Source organism: Triplophysa dalaica, chromosome 9 (assembly GCF_015846415.1).
Source record: "Triplophysa dalaica isolate WHDGS20190420 chromosome 9, ASM1584641v1, whole genome shotgun sequence".
In the NCBI taxonomy this organism is placed as follows: Eukaryota; Metazoa; Chordata; class Actinopteri; order Cypriniformes; family Nemacheilidae; genus Triplophysa; species Triplophysa dalaica.
The window spans coordinates 7575549-7595382 of NC_079550.1; positions in this window are offsets into that span (position 1 = coordinate 7575549).

Sequence of the window (19834 nt, forward strand, 5' to 3'; positions counted from 1 at the left end):
TTCTCTAGCAAAATGATCCAGTGTAAAGGAAATTCTTACTAAAGGTATTTATACAGACTTAAAAAAGATCAATGAAAACTCTCAGCAAGCTAACCTGTTTCTTCAGATGAGCTCTCGTAAGGCAGAATGCAATACTCTTTAATATAATGACACTCACAGGGACCTATTCTAACCCTTCATAGAGTTGAATCTGCACCACTCCGAATGAACTCCCCGTGCGACTTCTCTGGGTTTTCGCATCTGTTCTGACAACCCAATTAATGACAGCCGCATTATTCTTTATTGAAGATGAGGTGAAGGCAGGTCATTACCCACTTCCATATTTCATTGCAGTCTCTCTCTCTCACACACTCTTTTTCCCCTGCCCTGACTTGTTTTTCAGAATATTAGCACAGATGGTGAAGAGCCAGCGTTCCCCTCAGACTTCCCGATTTTATAATCGACATGACATGATGCAGGTCTGCTATATCTGGGAAAATGTGTCGGAGTCAGTAGGTGTGCTACGAGGTGCTTCGTGGTGGGCTTTGTAATTATTGCCGACAAGAGCAAACACGTAAAATGAAATCAATTTCTAAGATTTAATTTCAGCCTGATTAAAGGATCCCGGCTGATGTTGATGCTGCATCAACCGACTCGGTCCAAAATGCAATTAATCTAACAGACGATTACATCTGTTGATGATATAAGCACATTCATTTCAAACCAGCCAGCTCTTAAACAAACAAGATCCGCTAATGCTTCGGACAAGATTAAAGACAGATATAGAGATCTCAAAACTGCTATTGACAATAACCGTGATAAAAAACATGATTATCGATGTGATTCATAGCTCATTTTGCAGCGGATAATTGCAGGAAATACGTTTTGGAACCAGTAAAGAGGGCTCACACGTTTTCCCTCAGCACATTTTTCTGATTGAATTCACACCGGCATAAGTGCCTTTGAAGTGATGTAAGCCAGCCGACATTGCGATCTGAGATCTTTTTTTTTTTTTAATTGTAGAAGGTTTCTTGATAACCGAGATTCAATGTAAAGTAGACATAGGGTGCAACTGAAAGAGCTAAACGTTGGACTAAGAAACAAAATCTCAGAACATTTAAAGTGCTATAGATATAACTATCACTGAGACGGAGAACTTTTCTGGCGGCCCAATAAATATAAATAGTTTTTCCCACATAAAATTACACGGTTTCCAGTAATTCTTGTATATTTGTGAAATAAAAGTAAAAACACAAAAATTCAGCAAAATTACAGTGTTTACTTTATATAAGAAAAATCTGTAATACAAAAAACTAAGATTATGTGAAATTACCACATAATTGTTACATTATACACAAAAAATCTGTTAAATAACAGGTTTTACATTGTCATGATCCAGTATTTGTTTGCCCTTTGTATTGTGGAGTTTTACATTGTATACCTTAGTTCCTGTTTCCTGTCGTAGTTTTTTGAAGTTCTTTTGTTAATTGATTTTTTTGTATGATCTTATGTATTTAAGCCCTTGTGTTTCCTTTGTGTGATCTTTGTCGTTGTTTGAGGTTTGGTCAGCCTTGTTTTAGTTATACACTCATCTGGAATACCCTTTTATGTTTTGTCCTGTTTACTTTTGATTCAACCTTTTACTGCATATGACTCCACTGCCTCGACTACCTTCATCATTACACACATTATGCATGGTAAATCTTTAAAAATATAACACAAAAATGCTATACAATTTCAGTTTTTTTGACAGAGCGGCATTATGCACTACTAATTTACTTTTTTTTCTGTTTACAAATGTTTTCAATCCTATGTTAAATTTAAAATGCTATATCTTTATTTTCTGTATTGTATAAATTTGGCCACAATTTATAACCACAATAGCATCAAATACCTTCTGACATTTTATATGCTGCTACCAATCACCCAGCTAAAAAAAACACCTTGTATTTTTTTGTTAGACATGGACACGGATCACTGTTTTTTTGCATTTACTGAACGTCTTGTACTGGGTTAAAGGTCCTGGGCTCAAAAACAAAACCTTACCAAAATAACCATTAACCTGCTTTCCTATCAGGTCACTATCAGGTCACAGGTTACAACTCACTTAACTAGAGTAATAGAACATGACGGGGTTAATAGTAATGTATACAATTATTTTAAATAGTTTAAATGAAAGAAAATGCTTAAAATTCTCAGGAATAAAATGTTTTACTGTATATCAGACAAAAGTCAGACTTGAATGTTTGCTAAAAAACAGTTTTTTGGTTCACATTAGTCAATATGTGACCCCTGACTTTTTGACAAATATGTTTTGATGTTTGTTGGGATTTTCTTCTCAAAGTTCCATGCTGAGTCATATAGTGGCCTATATATTTCTGTGGTTTTAATACACTCAGGGGTGTCATGCATTTTCTTTTGATGCAAGAACAGTGTAGTCTCAGCTCACTTGATGCCCTAGACTTCACAAAAGTTAAATCTACTTTTTTAACACTTCTTAACTTCTTTAATTATAGTTGTTTGGTGATATATTAGGAACTGGGATTGTTAAATGTGAAAAAGAAACACAGGTTCTAATCCCAACCTGACACATTTTTCAATAGAAAAAAAAGCAAAATTAACTTGCAGACAGTGATCTTTTACAAAAAAAAACATTGACATAATTGAGGACAGAGGGCAACACAAAAGTCGATGGATGATGACAGTGTTCCTATAGCTCAATTGGTAGGACATTGTGTTAGCAATGCAAATGTTGTGGGTTTGATTCTCAGGAAACACACATAATGAGAAAAAAAATGTATGGAGTTAATGAACAGTGAGCTGCTTTGGATTAAAATGTCTGTCAAATAGATAAATGTTTTTAGAGAGATTTAGAGTAGGGAAGAAAGGAGATGGGAACCGGCAAACATTTAATCAAACATAATCAAAAGTAAAATGACAGCCGGCCGCCCCTCACGTTCGACGGTCGGTGAATAAAACATAAATACAAATACAAATACAGATACAGATACAGATACAGATACAGATACCAATACCAATACAAATACAAACGTAAAACATGTTCGGGCCCGGTCCTCTCTCTTCGACGGTCCGGTCGCTCGTTCCTTTTATATGCTCCCGATCTCCTACGTGATTCGAGGCCGGTGTGCGCACAGCTGGCGCTAATTCACAATTACTCACCGGACTCGAACCACGGTCTCGCCCCGCCTACTCTACTACAATGTTATTCAAAGCAAATGATTTGCAGAAAGTGAGACTTAACTGCAGTGACCAACATTAGATATATAATATTTTAAGCAACAACTCCCTTATAATAAGACATTTCAATATAATAACTTACTACTAAATAATAGTATTCAATTATTAATTAATATTGTTTTAAAATTCCTAAATTATAATTGCAAAATTATTAAATAATAATATTTGTATCTAATTCTATTGTAATAACTACATTAATTATTAAATAATATTACTACATTATTAAATCATTAAAAAAACAACTAATCGTTGTGAAACTCGATTTTTAAAGTTGAAATAGCTACTAAAATAGGATGTATTTGAATTTTATGTTACATTTTAAAAGTCGCAATGCTTGTTTTCCAGCTGCACCACGAAGGCTGCGGTTTACCTTTGCTAAGGTGTTTTGAATCACAAATTTCCTTCAATAACTCATTTGCATGCAGGGGTGAAAATTAATGGGGTTTCAGGAGGAGCGCCACATCCGTCCTCTCTTTGACCTTGTCTTACACGAGCAGATATTTAAAATAAGTCTGTATAGCAGAGAGCTAAAGCGCGTGGTCACGTGGGAGGTTTTAAAACAAGCTAATTTACCCCAGTGACCTTGAAATATTGGGAGTATCAAAAATGGATCTAAAATCACATAAACTCCTTTTGAAATCCAGACAAAATCTCTGTCTGAAGAGACGCCGGGTGGTCTGTGTAATGATTGATGAAGTTTTTCTTACCAATGTTTCTTACCAATACAGCTACTTTAATGAGGAAATCGTCAGCTATCAATTGTCAGTTTAGTCAGATGAGCGATCAAGCTACTTGCAGAGACAATCAGAATACATAAAGATTACCAGCGTATTGATTGAGAAAATTCATATCCATCATATGGCATCCAGCTAACTAGCTTCTGGTTAGCATGCAGCTATCATTATCTATAGATCAGTGTTCAAAAAATATCTCTCCTTCTACATTCTGTGCTGTGAGACAGAAAACACTTTCATACAAAATTCGATGACCAAAAGTGGAAGAAATCCATGGCATGAGTTACTTGGAGGTATTTAATAATGCTTTTGTGTCACCATCTGTACCCATTGTACCCAGAAAATCCAAAACACAACAAAAAATTGCTTTCCGCTTCTGAACATTAACCAAAACCATCAGGGGTTAGAACACATGAGGGATACACTTAATGCAACCCAAGTTCGATTCCCGACTCCAGTTTTGCTGATCCCACTCCTCTCCCCTTCCCCCCTTACTCTTCGTATTATTCCCCTATCCATTAAAGGTTTTTGAATGAACTCTACTTTACGTGATGTTAATACTAGTTATTTGTTTTTATTGGCAATGTTTATAAAAATGAATAACTTTTGTATAGACTATGTTTTTCAAATGAAGATATTTTATATTAAAAGGTATGGAGTAAATCTCCTCCACCTGGACTTTATAGTTTCACTCTACAGCATGTTCACCCGTCATGCTGATCACTCAGGTTTAACAACCCATCAGTCTGTATGGCCTTCAAACAGTCATTGAAGGATGATGTAAAAACACGTCATAAAATCTGACTATTAAAAACAGAACCATTCAAAGCTTTTAACATCAGCAGTGGGACTGCTCCTCTCAGGGGCTGACTCTGGGGAGCAGGCAGTTATGTTGTGTCCGAACGGGACATGTCGAAACGTTCCCCTCACAGCAGAGGTGTTAGCAACCTTAGATGAGCTCATCACTACAGTTGTTGTGCTAGCACACCATGCCAAGGTGTCAGGGGGGAAAATTTGTGAGAACGACATTTGATGTGAAACAGAAAAACATGATTCTAATAGTTCACCTTCTGTCATGAATTAGACCAAATAAACTAAAGTTCAGAATTAGAACAATAATTTAGGTTTACTTGTAATAAATATACTAATATCAATTTACTATTGAATGACTTGTAAGTTTACTACTTAGGAAAAAATCGCCCATTTACATTTCATTTAGTCATTTAGCAGATGCTTGTATCCAAAGCGACTTACAATTGGGTCAAACATTAGAGGACAACAAAAAGCATAAAAACAGAGCAATAAAAACATGTGTCACAAAGCCTTCTTCAGTGTACAGGGCCAAGTTTAGTTTAATCTAAGCTTAAATAAACAAGCATTTTTTTTTTAGATATTGTAGAGAAGAAAGAAAAGAATCAGTCAGGTAAAGACGGAAGAGATGTGTTTTCAGCCGATTTTTAAAGATGGCGACCAAATTTGCTGATCTTGTAACAGCAGTCAGATCATTCCACAAATGTGGAACCAATCCAGAGAAGGTTCGTGAGAACAATCTTTTTCCTTTTTGGGATGGCACCGCAAGACGTTGTTCGTTTGCAGAGCGTAAGGATCTGGCGGGTACATAACTATATACAGTAAGTATGCATATGTGAATGAAAATCAGGGGTTGCCAAACCAGTGGTGGTCTTGTAGGCCAGGAGCAGAGTCTTGAATTTGATGCGAGCGACTATAGGGAGCCAATGTAACATAATGAACAGAGGAGTGACGTGTGCTCTCTTTGGTTCATTGAAGACCACTCTTGCTGCTGCATTCTGGGTCATCTGTAGAGGTTTGGTCATGCAAGAAGGAAGTCCAGCTAGTAGTGCTTTGCAATTGTCTTGTTTGGATAGAACAAGAGCCTGGACTAGGACCTGCGTAGCATGCTCGGATATGAAAGTTCTTATTTTCCTGATATTATATTCGTACAAGTTGTGGAGTTTTGTTCTCAGGTCCATGACATTCTGAATTAAATTCAGAAAATTAAATTCATCCCAAGTTTCCAACAGCCCGCAGTGCTGATGTCCGTAGAGAAGCTCGAAGGGGGAAATCCCCATAGAGGCATGGGGGACCTCGCGCACGTCGCATAACAGGGGCTCCAGCCATCCATCCCAATTTTTGGCGTCTTCGTGAACAAACTTCCGGATCATATTTTTTAATGTGCGGTTAAATCGTTCCACCCAACCGTCCGTTTGTGGTTGGGAAAACAATGGTACAAATCGATTTAATGCCCAATAGTTCAAGAAGTTCGCGGAGTGTCCGTGACATAAACGTCGTGCCTTGGTGTGTGATACCCTCTTTGGGGATTCCCATGCGGGAGATTTACTGAAAAAGGGCATCCGCAACACTCTTTGTGGAAATGCTGTGGAGTGCCACTGCCTCTGGATATCGCGTTGCATAAACTACTATGACTAATGCAAAGCGATTTCCCCATGCAGATCGTTCTAACGAGCCGATCAGTTCCATACCAATTCTCTCGATGGGGACCTGGTTTAGAGAGAGAGGGCACAATGGTGCTTTTGGGATGACCGGTGGGTTTAAGAAACTGACATTCAGGACAATATGCGCACAGTCTTGTGAATGCCCGGCCAGAAAAATAGGGTCCCTAGATGATTCATTGTTGCTGTTTGCCCTAGATCAGATTACAGTGAGCTGCCTGGAAAAGCATTTTCGACAGGTCTTTGGTATGACAAACTGGGTTGTATCTTGCTTACGGATAGGATTGGAGAGTGGTTGCATCGTTTGGAAAAGCTGGCCGTCATTGTTCTAGACCTGTTCAAAAGCATTTTTGAGGGTTTCCTCATGAGACTGTTAGAGCGGAAAATCATCGCACTGTGTTGGGTTAGTCCTCTCTTAAGTGGTCCCGGCTAAGCCTCTCCCACCTGTTAAACCGCCCCCCTTCCATGCTCTCTGTTCCTCCAAGAGACATCAGCACATAAATGCCCTGATAAAACACTAACATCCAGCCAATTCATTTCCAAAATTAGCGGATGTGTGAGGTGAGGGTACACAACAACCTCGACACTATGCTTTCGTCCCTGAAATTGTATGGCCATTACCAATAAGGGATAGTTCACCACATCCACACACCTTACCCTAACCATGTGGCTTGTATCCAATGCCCCTGATTGAATCAGGCTTTGATGGATTGACATTTGGTTGCATCCTGAATCCACCAAGGCCTGATACGTATCCCCTTTATTAATCACTGGTACTTGGTACAGGCCAGCTTGATCAGGGGGAGCCTGTGGGGTGTGTGGAAACCAGGATCAGTGTCCCCACCTCCATCACTGGGCAGCGATCGACAAAATGAACAGGGTCCCCGCAATGCCAACAGACCTGTCCAGGCTTCCCCGCAACCCTAGTGGCAGGAATCAGGCCAAATAATTGGTGAGGAGAGGGAGGAGGGATGGGAGCTAGGTTGAAGCCGCCATGCGATGAGCCGCCCCTCAGCGCTCTCGGTGCTGCTCTAGGCTCAGGCCTACCGCATAAGAATGGCGCGTTTGAGGTCCTCGTACCTCTGGACTGGCTGCTGTCGGGGGACTAGCTGAGCTTCCCACGACAGCAAGGGACGGCCAGTCTTCCTGAGCCCAGCCCGAGATCTCCACAGACTTCTTACACAGATCGATGAATGCATCCAGGTCATCCTGAGCCCCCATCTTATGCAGCGGCACCGAAAGCGATGGGGTCTGGGCTGATGGTGCATTCGAGTCGCGATCCTCCCAGACCTCCATCCAGCTCCAGAACAGCTTACGGTCTTCCTTCTAGACTTGGACGAGGGCCTGGAAATGCCTCTTAAGCCCAGATGAGCCCGGTGGTGTTCCTGGTCAAGACCCTCAAGTAATTGTATAACCTCCGAAAACGACGATCCTGGCTGAGACTGCACGATGGCATCAATGTTCTCCTTCATTCATGGGTTTCGGCACCATTATAGTGAGGTTCAATGTAGCAAAGGAAGGAGACAGGGTCGGGAAAGGGTAGGGATGCTCACAGCACACGTCCCAATCACAAATCAAAAATGAAAAGCAAGTCAAAATATGCGGTCTTCGTTTAAAACAGCTTCTCGGCGCTTCCTCCAATGAGTTCCCAGCCAGTCTCTCTCTCGACCATTCCTCCGGTTGTGGTGGCTTTTATCCATCTCCCCAACAATTTCTGGAACGAGAAACAGGTGTTCATACACCTGACCTACTTATGCACCGCTCTTCTCCTGCCTCCCTCTCTCATTGCAGACTTCGCTGAGCCATTCGTATGTTATATAACATTACTAACGTCAACATGTACGTTATAAGACACAAAAACAGTCCTAGTATTTGTGCAATACTTCGTTATGCTTTTAAGTGTGTCTTGATCAAATTTTGTCAATATTATTCAAGTATACTTGAAGGGATAGTGTACCCTAAAGTCATTGCAAACCTGTATGACTTTTTCCTTCTGCATGACAAAAGAAGATACAGTATTATGAATAATGTTGATAACCAAACAACATTAGTTCCTATTGACTTCCATTGTATGGAACAAAGTCGCTTCTCAAAATATCTCCTTTTATGTTTCCACAGAAGTGTCATATATAGCTGGGATTGACATTAGAGTGAGTTAAAGTTGACAACATTTTCATTTTGTGGTGACCAGTCCAGTGCTATTTTTTTATATACTGTATTTAATATATTAAAATAAAGTACATGAAAAGACTGAAAGTGCACTCTCATATTCTCAGTTTAAAAGGAGTATACTAACAGCACTTGAATAAATATCTGTTCTGTAAAGGTACACACATGTTTATGAACTGTATATCAATCAGAATGAATGTTTGCAGGTGTGTCTGTACATGGTTACTACAGTACTCTACTGTAAGTGGGTGCTTACTGTCAAATAACATAAATGTCCTTGGACATAAGTGCCTGTAAACCTAATGTTTTTATCAGCTAATTGCTTCATCTCTAATAATGCACTTGGCAGATGCTTTTATCCAAAGACTTTTCAGTGATTTACAGTTTGTGTGATTCCTGGGATCAAACAGTGGTGGAAAGAAATGATTACAAATACTCAAATTACTGTAATTGAGTAGATATTTCAGGAATTGTTCTTTTTTAAGTAGTTTAAAAGCACTACGTACTTTTACTTTTACTCCAGTAAGTTTTTAGTGCTGTATCAGTACTTTTACTGCTTTATTTTTCCTCACAGTGTCGTTGCTACTTCATATGTTTAATTTTCAAGGCTAAGGAGAATAATCAGGCCCTTCACGTTTCCCGTCTCCTCACATCGCGCATAGAAAACTTGCGTCACACAGAATTCAAGACATCTGGAGGCAAATTAGTTTAATCATGTAGGAGGACGAACGTGTGCGGCAGGCAGGGCGCGTATCAAACGGCGGTTTTGCACACTTGAAAGTCAATGAGGGAAATGTACACAATACGAAGGCTTATACGAGATATGGAGAAATATTGAGTTCCTGTATCACTCCGTTAACCAAGTTTCATCCAAACGGCAAACGTATATCATGAGATAAATTGTCCTTCACTCTCCAAAGTCTCTACATCAAGTTATATGCCCTTATAAGTGAGAAGGGAACATATGCGATTGGAACGCATCAGTTTCTGGCACAGTTCGAACGATTCGCTTAAATAAGACGTCATTACATCGGAAGAAGCCACCAGGATTACTTTTATGTTGCCTCTATCTGTATTTAAAACTTTTAAAGACATGAACCATGAAAAACCATACTGGTAAACCACAACTGGTAAAAATCGTATTGTTCTACCTAAGAAATCATTTTTCCACCACTGGGATCAAACCCCAAACCCTAGTGTCGCAAGCACAATGCTCTGCTATTTAAGCTACAGTAACACACAGTGAATGTGACCTCACCAACTAGACCATGTTTCTGGATCGACATCATTGTTGGTCCTGGAACAAGACTTCTCTGAACCAATCAGATTGTAGGATTAGGTTTAGGATCAATGTTAGGCTCGTGTTCAAATGTTCAAAAGTTTTGTTGATTTACAGGAATGTTGTTACAGTACTAAGAAATCATGCCGACCAATGCAACACTTTGTAATTGCTTTGAAAAGTTTCAGCGCACTTCTTAACAAACCCACCATTTTTAGGTTTCACTCACGTCAGGAACATATGTGATACAGCACAACGGAGCAGGATGAGTTGTGTGTCAAACTTGTATAACTTTGAGCGCCAGCACAAGTGATGCCGGCACTAATAATTAACATGCTGAATGAATGAGTGGCGTTATATTGGCTGCGCTTCAGCTCAGCCTTCATGCCGCCTGTTTTATGAACTCAAACGAAGCTTTTAAGACGAGAAACCTGGAACAAACAACGCTTGACTTTGTGAATAACAGTCAGAACCGGGAGCTGATTCAGCTGTTTGCCTAGATCAAGCCCAAGGTGATTTTGAAAAAGTAGCTTCAAAAGAAGACCTGCAGTAGCACCGGAGACGCCCGCGTACATACTAATATGTACAAGTAAACATCCTCCAACAGCAAGAGAGAGAGAGAGAGAGAGAGAGAGATGCTGAAATTATACCACAAACCTACGAAATACTTTAGTCTATCCAACACTGATGCAATTTACACCACTTTTCATAAAATTTCCCAGTGCCTTTAGAGCACCATTAGACCATATGAGTGTTTCTGTGTCATTATTATTTATTCAAATTATTTCATATCACTTTGATGAAAGCTCATGTACCTCACACTACCATGTTTCCCTGATAAAACTTTTACATATCTATGAATAATGCATTTAATCCTGAATAATGCAAATCTCAAAAGTGCGCACCGTCTTCCGAAAAAGCAGACATTTTTATTTGTTCTACTTTGTTTGAAAAACGTCTCGGTTACGTCTGTAACCTCAGTTCCCTGATGGAGGTGTGATCGACGTTGTGTCGAGAACGTCAGATGGGGTTTGCCCGTGAATACCAATCAACTCTGACTACTATAGAAAAGGCCAATGAAATTTGGCGAATGAAATTTGCATGCCGGTCTCCGCCCCCGGATGTCCGGTATAAAAGGAAGCCGGCGTGCCTGAGAGCCTCTCACGACTGCAGCAGAATACGATACGTGTTTATGGAATAAGGAACACAACGTCCCGTTCCCTCCATCAGGGAACTGAGGTTACATACGTAACCAAGACGTTCCCTTTCTGTTGGTCTCTCGACGTTGTGTCGAGAACGACAGATGAGGTTACCTATGCAAAATGCCGCAATGCTGTATCGCGTCACAATCTCAGCGAAGCGACGGTAACAGGCCTGGGCGTGTCATCTCGAAGCTTCCGCGAAACTGTAACCTTCCAGTGTGGTGGTCGGGGGCACCGGGTTTACGCAAAGGTTGTAAACCATTGCGAAGGTGTTTGGGCGTAGCCCAACCTGCAGCTCTACATATGTCAGCTAGAGAGGCGCTTCTGGCCAGTGCCCAAGAGGTGGCTATACCTCGTGTGGAGTAAGCCCTCACTGCCAATAGGAATTGGTGATTCTGAGATTGGAATGCCGTCGTAACGGCATCACGACCCAGTGCGCCAGCCTCTGCTTGGAGACAGCCTTCCCCTTCTGCTGTCCTCCAACACGGAGAAGGAGCTGGTCAGAGCTTCTGAGCTCTGCGTGCTGACCAGGTAGAGGCGCAGTGCACGTATTGGACACAACACGGATCGGGTTGGGTCTTCCTCCCCGATGGGGAGCGCCTGCAAGTTCACCACTTGGCCCCCATAAGGGAGTAGTGGGAACTCTTGGGCACACTTCCGGGCCTGGGTCTCAAGATAACGTGAGAGTTGCCAGGGCCGAATTCATGGCAATTCGGGGACACAGAGAATGCTTGGAGGTCCCCTACCCTCTTAAAAGGAAGCAAGCGCCATCAGGAGGGCCATCTTACTTGTCAGGTGAGGAAGATCGGAACCTCCGAGGGCCATCTTACTCGTCAGGTGAGGAAGATCAGAACCTCCGAGAGGCTCTTGGGGGGACCAGAGGCCTTCCAGGACCACTTTAGGGTCCCAAGAGGGTATGGAGTGGAGAAGAGGCGGATTCCCACCTCTCGCGTCCCTTAGGAACCTGTTGACCAGGTCGTGTTGCCCTAGAAACTTTCCATCAACTGAGTCGTGATGAGTGGCGATAGCGACTACATACACATTCAGTGTGGAGGGGAGATGTTAATCGAGCACCTCAGTGGGTCTTTCTCGTTGAGAGAGACACCAGGACGAGAAGTGGCGCCGTCTCGAGGCTTATAACCGCCTGGTAGATGGGGCCCTAGCCTGGGTGATGGTCTCCACCATAGAGGGGTCTCCGCCATCTACCTGTGCCTGCCCGAAGGGGGTGGAGTAGCCACTCTCCGCAAGGCGTATACTGACCAGAGAGCGCGTCGGCTGTATGGTTAAGTTCGCCTGTGATGTGTGTGAACCTCAGGGAGCGGATCACCTGCTGACTCCACAGGAGGAGGCGTCGGGCAAGTTGTGTTAGCTGCCGTGAGCGTACGCCACCCTGGCGATTGATGTACGCTACAGCTGTCGTGCTGTCCAGGCGGACCAGCACGTGCTGGCCCTGCACGAGAGGCCGTAGCCTTCTCAGCGCAAGCAGCACAGCCCACAACTCTAGGAAATTGATATGCCAGCGCAGAAGGGGGCCTGTCCAGTGGCGCGGTACTGCGTGCCCGTTGCACACTGCACCCCTGCAGTGAGGCGTCGGTCGTCACCACGACGTGCTTTGTAACCTGCCCGAGGGGAACCCCCGGTCGGAGAAAAGTCATGGAAGACCAAGGGGTTAGGGTGTGTCGGCAGAAGGGCATCATCACCATGCGCCTGGTGCCGGTGTGCCACGATGTCCTCGGAACTCGACTCTGTAGCCAGTGTTGAAGCGGTCTCATGTGCATCAACCCGAGGGGTATTACCCCCGCCATGTGTCCCAGGAGCCTCTGAAATTGTTTCAGTGGGACCGCTGGCTGCCTGAAGTGTTCCAGGCAGTTCAACACCGACTGTGCGCGTGCTGCGGACAGCTGCGCCGTCATGGTGAAAGAGTTTAGTTCCATACCGAGAAAGAGGATTCTCTGCACTGGGGAGAGGTTGCTCTTCTCTCGGTTGACCTGTAATCTCAATCGATGTGTACACAACAGATCTCGCGAGTGTGCCAAGATAAGCCAGTTGTCGAGATTGTTTAGTACCCGTACACCTTTTTCCCGAAGGGGAGAAAGGGTGGCTTCCACGACCTTCGTGAAGAGTCGTGGAGACAGGGACAGATAGAAAGGGAGGAGTCTGTACTGATATGCCCGCCCCTCGAACACGAACCGTAGGAACGGCCGGTGTCGAGGGAGGATCGAGACATGAAAATAAGCGTCCTTCAGGTCGATTGCCATGAATCAATCCTGACACCTCATAGATGTCAGGATGCGCCTCTGTGTGAGCATCCTGAACGACAGCTTGTGAAGGTGCTTGTTCAGGGTACGCAGATCTAGAATGGGGCTCAGCCCTCCGTCTTTTTTGGGAACGATGAAGTACGGGCTGTAATACCTGCTGAACATCTTGGCTTGAGGGACGGACTCGATTGCCTGTTTCCCCAGAAGGGTGGAGACCTGTGCCCGAAGTACGGAGGCATCCCTGCCTTTGAGAGAGGGAGAGATGATGCCCCGAAACTTGGGAGGGTTTCTGGTGAACTGGATCGAGTAGCCAAGACGGACCGTCCGGTTTGAGAGTGGTGGTGTGTGTACGACCCTACGCCTCGCCAGGGCATGAGGTCGGGTTGCCGGGCACAGTCCAGTGGAGTGTGCGATCGGCTGCATGTACACCCAGGGAGAACGGAAAAACTCTGTGAGTAAGTGGGCGCCAGGCACTGAAAAGGGTCCTGCTTTGGTGAAGAGGCAGCAGCCGTCCCGTACCAACCAATCAGAGCCGTGGCTGTGAAGGTCGGGCCCGATGTTGTTCTCCCTGGGGACTTCCCGTCAGTGTCACTTCTTGGAAGAATGGTTGCTGACGGGGTGGAGGTTTCCCCCCTCGACCTCCGCTTCCGGGGTGCCGCCTGTTGGGGCACAGGAACCGATGTCGAAGGGGTCCTGGGCTGCCGGGAAGTAGGTCACGCGGGATCTCGGAGTCCTGTAGGCGGGCGAGTCGCGGCACGGTAATATGAGGTTAATCGCCACTGTCGGCTTCTTCACCGTCAAAAACTGCTGAGCACAGTCCTCGATGGTGTTACCAACAACCCACCCTGCGAGACGGGTGCATCAAGAAAGCTGTCACTCATCTGCACAAGGTTCAGCCGGGGGTGTCTCTCCTGGACCACTACCGTGGACATCGTCTAACCCAGGGCAAGTGCGGGCAAGATGTGTCAACAAACGCTGCTTCAGCGTGCTGAAGCCCAGACACCTAATGCAGCGATCGTGTCCTTCCCCCTCCTCAATGAGGGTGCACACTGGCTTCCTTTTATACCGAAAATCCGGGGGCGGAGACCGGCATGCAAATTTCATTCGCCAAATTTCATTGGCCTTTTCTGTAGTAGTCAGAGTTGATTGGTTCTCAAGAGCGAATCCCATCTGTCGTTCTCGACACAACGTCGAGAGACCAACAGAAAGGGAACTACATTTACCGAAAACCAAAACTAAATACTGGTGGTGCCGGACAAATTTAATATTTGTTGAAGCGCGTTGACAGATGCAGAGGCAACAAGCGGTTTATTATCATGACGAAAAATTCAAATGGAAATTCAATCAACAATAACAAGCTTTCAAAGCCAGAGGCCTTGAATAACATCTGTTTGATGTACACCGCATATTGTGATTTTGTTTGAGTCATTGGCAGAATCACAAGAGCGTGCCATTTCACGACAGAAAGTGTTCAATATGCTGAATAATGCAATGCCACATCTCTCTTTGGCTTTGTTCTGGAAGCTTTATTTGAGACTAGAGCTGCTTCAGTCAGTTCAGGGATGTGACTGTCATATACTATCAATGGGACACCTGGAGGTGATCGGCAATGGAAGCAGACGCAGTTACAAAACAGAAGACAGAAGAGATAAGCCGACTATCACGTGTCAAGAGACGACCAGCTAATCTTACTTTCAATGAGGACAATAAAAAAGTAAAATGAGATTTGTCAGTGCAAACATTCTGCGATTTCAATTGATTGCTAAAGGGCTATGGTTGCTAAGGTGTTTCTAGGTGGTTGGGTTTTGTTAAAAACACCCCTTACACAACTATTAAACAATAGTTTGTGACACTTGAATCGAATTTTTACTTTTTTAACAAGTCATTTACCTCTAATTCTGAGGTGATGCTTAGTGAATTACCCCAAATTTGTCACATCTTCATGCGCGAGAACCAGGTGAGCACGAAATAGCACCGGTGTGTTTGCAACACCTAAGCGTGGCATCTTCTAATCTCTGAACGGAGGCCAAGAAGGGGGATTACCTCTGCTGTTACAACGGTTTTTGTCCTCTCAGCTGGTGTCTGTGACAGAACGGGGGATCAAGGAAGCAGGATCTGGCAACCACTAAAGATTGGCAGCAGGGAACAGATGGTCCGGAGGAGAGGAGTAATGTGGACAAGCAAAGAAGGATGCAGTCCTGAAAATAGATACTAAGAGAGGAAGATACTGATCAGATCAATGTTTAAGCACAGGCCTTGCCATCTTCAGCCCACTCTTTAAAACATTCGATTAGAAACATAAAGACTCCAAAATAGGATTTACAACCAAAACAACACATTATTATTCTCCTTTTAGTTTGTTACAGCTTAGTGTAATGTCAAGTACATAAGTTATGTCCGAACTGGTTGCTTTTTTAGAAGGCTTTCTGCTGCCTTTACATACTATTGGAAACTTCCGACTTTTGAAGTCGTACAAGTTCTCCATGTTTAACAGATTTGTTTTCGTAAAGAATTAAGACTCATGGAGGCCGGCAGGTTAATTCTTACCTGATTCTTGAGGAAATTTTATTTTTAAGGTCTAGTTAATAAGATTTAGTGGTATCTAGTGGTGAGGTTGTGAATTGCAACCAATGGCTCACTCCTTCCCTCCATTTTGAAGCACTTCTGTGGCTGACCCAGGACTAAGATGTTGTCACATTTTCTCCTCTTTGCTGTAGGAGATACACGTTTACAAAACGCGCTCTGTAGAGTAGTTTGTCCGTTTAGGGCTACTATAGAAACAACTTGGTGAAGTCCATGCAAGGGGACCTGTGGAACGGTGTATGTCGATAGAAATAGCTTGTTCTAACATAACAAATACCTAACACTTCATTGTGTAAGGTCTCCATACACCTCTAAACACATAGTTGTGTATATTATATTTTATTTTTGTCAATAGATCCCTTAAAAACATTACACACAGCACTGTAACATCATTACCCACATATTTTTATACTCACAACAAAGTATGTACAGCATGGTGTTGCTCTACTGTATACTTTATTTATATACTTGCTGCTCATTGTTTGGTTTTGGCCGGTGTGTTTTCATGTCTTTTCGTTCCTGTTTTCCTGGATTGATTCCTTCTGCTTCTTGGATTTCACACCAACACCACAATACAACAATATAAACTACATGATTATTTATATATGTAAATATGCCAGACTGTAACAAGAAGACAAGGCCATGTTGTGGAAAAGTCACAACAACTGTGTGTCTCTATGTTTAAGATTTACAACTTAAAAACTAGGAACAAAATTTTCTGTCTCCCTCTTGTAAATACAACTTGAGAGGCAGTTCATGACCAGTTCATAACTGGTAAATTTCATAGCGCCTTTCATTTTAACCCTACCATTCTACTCCCAGGGACGGTACAAAATAACAAAATATATCGCCGCGCGCTGTTTGCCACTATTTAGACCGTGCCATTACTGTCTGGTTTGGTTTGGCTACCAAATTGGACATTTGAAATGTCAAAGGACAATCTGGACTGCTTAAAAAGGATATTTGTTTCCTCCTGCTCATCCTTCATGACCTGCACACTGGCAGAGAGAGGAAACTGGTGAACAGGATCATTATGGACCCCACACCGCCCGGCTACCACCTCTCTGAACCTTTGCCCTCCGGTCAGCGCTTCACAGCAGCGAGCATCAGGAGAGTTTTTTTCCACAGGACTTTTACCCCATGAACAATTAGGTCCATCCATCCTTCTCCGAACCCGATTGTCCTCTGCAGGGTGATGTGACAACTGGGACCTAACAATGAAATCTCATACAATATCACCGATGCGATACAATCCTGTGTACAAATTGTATTAAAGGTAAACTTCAACACCCCTGCTTTAGACCGGTAAAACAAAACTACATTTTTTACATATTCTGCCTTAAGCTATCTGTGTTTTTTTTCATGAGTTTTGTTGACAGTGTGATTATGGCCTGTGTGACGTATCGTGGTGGGAAGCATTTTGTGGTGGCACATTTTGCTCACTCACATGTTTTCTCTGCACAAAAACAGCCCAGATGGAGACACGACTAATCACCAAACAAAACAGGTTGCATCATTTCCCAGTTAATGCTATCAGTTTGGCAACAGCAGCGCGTGGAGTGAATAGCACATCTGAATGTGCAGGGCAACGTGTGATTTTTATTAACAAATAAAGACAAAGCAAAATAAAGGAAAGCGAATAATGTTTCAGCACCGCTGATCGCTAAATAAATACATTATTTAGACCAATACACACTATAAAATGTAGAGGTCAAAAGGACAATGTGTTGTTAATAAGAGTCAAAATGCAATAACAGAAATGTGTTTTACTAACAGGAATTGCATCTTACATTAGACACATTTCTAAAATTATTTTACTTGTTAGTTTATAAAAAAAAAAATTCTAAACCAAATATCCAAGATTATAATCCTTGCTTTTGTGGGTAAATAATGATTGTAGGAGTAGCAAACAATACAGTATAATGAAAATAAATTTTGTCCTGAAATGTTCAGTTCTTATAGCAAGGTTTATTTGTCATGGTAAAAATGACTTTGGGTCAGTTACGTTTGAAAAGTTCTTCTTTTAAACATCTATTTTATGATGTTTTATGGCAGTTTCTTTTGTACCATCTTATGAAACAAAGAAAATAAATGGACATCTATGAAAACTACAAAATGTCAGTTACCTGCTGAAAAAAACCCATAGAAACCCAACAGAAACCATCACAGAAATTCTTATGGTTTCCATTACAATTCCATTACAACCCTATAGCTTTTTCCATTAAAATTCTTGTTTTAGGCATTTTTCCATCAGGATTCAACATCCCACCAAAAGAATCACACACAACACTATTACAGTTTCCAAATAAAAGGAAAAAAGAATTTTTTAATGATTTTAACAGAAAACGCTATTGGGTTGTAATGGTATTCTGATGGAAACCATTAGAATTTCTGTGATGGTTTCTAATGGGTTTCTATTATTTTATTCAGCAGGGATAGATTTTTATTTATATAGAGGACAGTATACACACACACACACACACACATGCGCACATACACACACGTGCGCACATACACACAGGCACACATACAATTTATGGATCTCAAAACTCTTGTGAACTCAAGAAAACTTGAAACATTATATAGGAAACAAAAAAGTAACAGCCAACAATGTTTTTCAAGAGAAATACACTGCAATTATTCAGACTCAAGGTTATGAGACCCAACATCTTATCACAAAACATAACTTAGAGTGTTACAGCACGACAATATAGTATTAACAAAGACGAATGCAAATGCGAACATGACAAGCTCTGGAAATATTGCGGGGGACGGCGGGCACATTTTCATTTAAATGTAGTGCAAAGGGATCAGTGAAAGTTTTTGAAATGCAAAAGGCTATTATAGCCTGTGACAACAACAGCTGCAGCGTTACTCCGAGTTGTCATTGGTCCAAATGCACATACTGCATTTAGTTATGCTAATAAATCGTCAATTGTCATCGGATCAAAATAAACATGATCGCTTGGGCCGAGTCAAGAAAGAGCAAACTTCTGTCATTTGTTTTAAAATGAATTGTTTTTTTTGGCTGCTTGGATTTTCAAAGAAGAGAGAAGGAGAAAATCCATCGTGGATAATTAAATCCGAAAATCGGTCCATTTTCCATGCAGTGGTGTGTGAGAACGCCAGCTGCCATGGGCCATGCGTACCGCACGGCGGCAAACACAGAGCAATCAATGCGACGTATCTGCGCTGGCGGTAACTTCTTCCTCATCCGCATTCTGGCCTCAGTGGGGGACGTCAAACTCACTGTCGGCCATTCTGGAAGATGCTGTCTTGATAATGCAGGTGTGAAGCTTATAACACAGGCAGGAGATTAGTACAGATTCTGTTTTGAAGTCTCTGAACATCTGCTGGGTTCAAGAACGGCCCCATCATCCATGTATGTGTTTCTGGGGGAATATTAAAAAAGAAGTATTGTATGCACAATATATACTTGAAATCTTCTGAAATTGTATAAAGCCTCATTTTCTCTTATTGTTAGTGGTGGTTATTTGTTCTATATGGACATGAATAACACCTCAAATCATTCAGTTTGTTATAAAGAGATACTATTTTTTCTTAAATTCAAAACTTCAGAGGGATGTTGGGGTTGGCTCTGTTGATTTAAAGGGAAAGTCTCCCCGAAAACTGAAATTCTTTCATCATTTATTCACCCTCACGTCATTTCAAACCTGAATGATATTTTAAAGAATGTTGATAACCAAACAACATTGGTCCCCACTAAGTTACATTGTATGGACACAAAACCACTGACACATTTCTCACTTTGAATCTGTTTATTCTGCCTTTAATCTGAATACACAACAAATAATTCATAATGTGAATGCAGAGACAAAAGTTCCCCTTCAGTCGGCCTCTTTTAGTTGTGTTGAGAGACAGACTGGGGTTTGATCTTGAG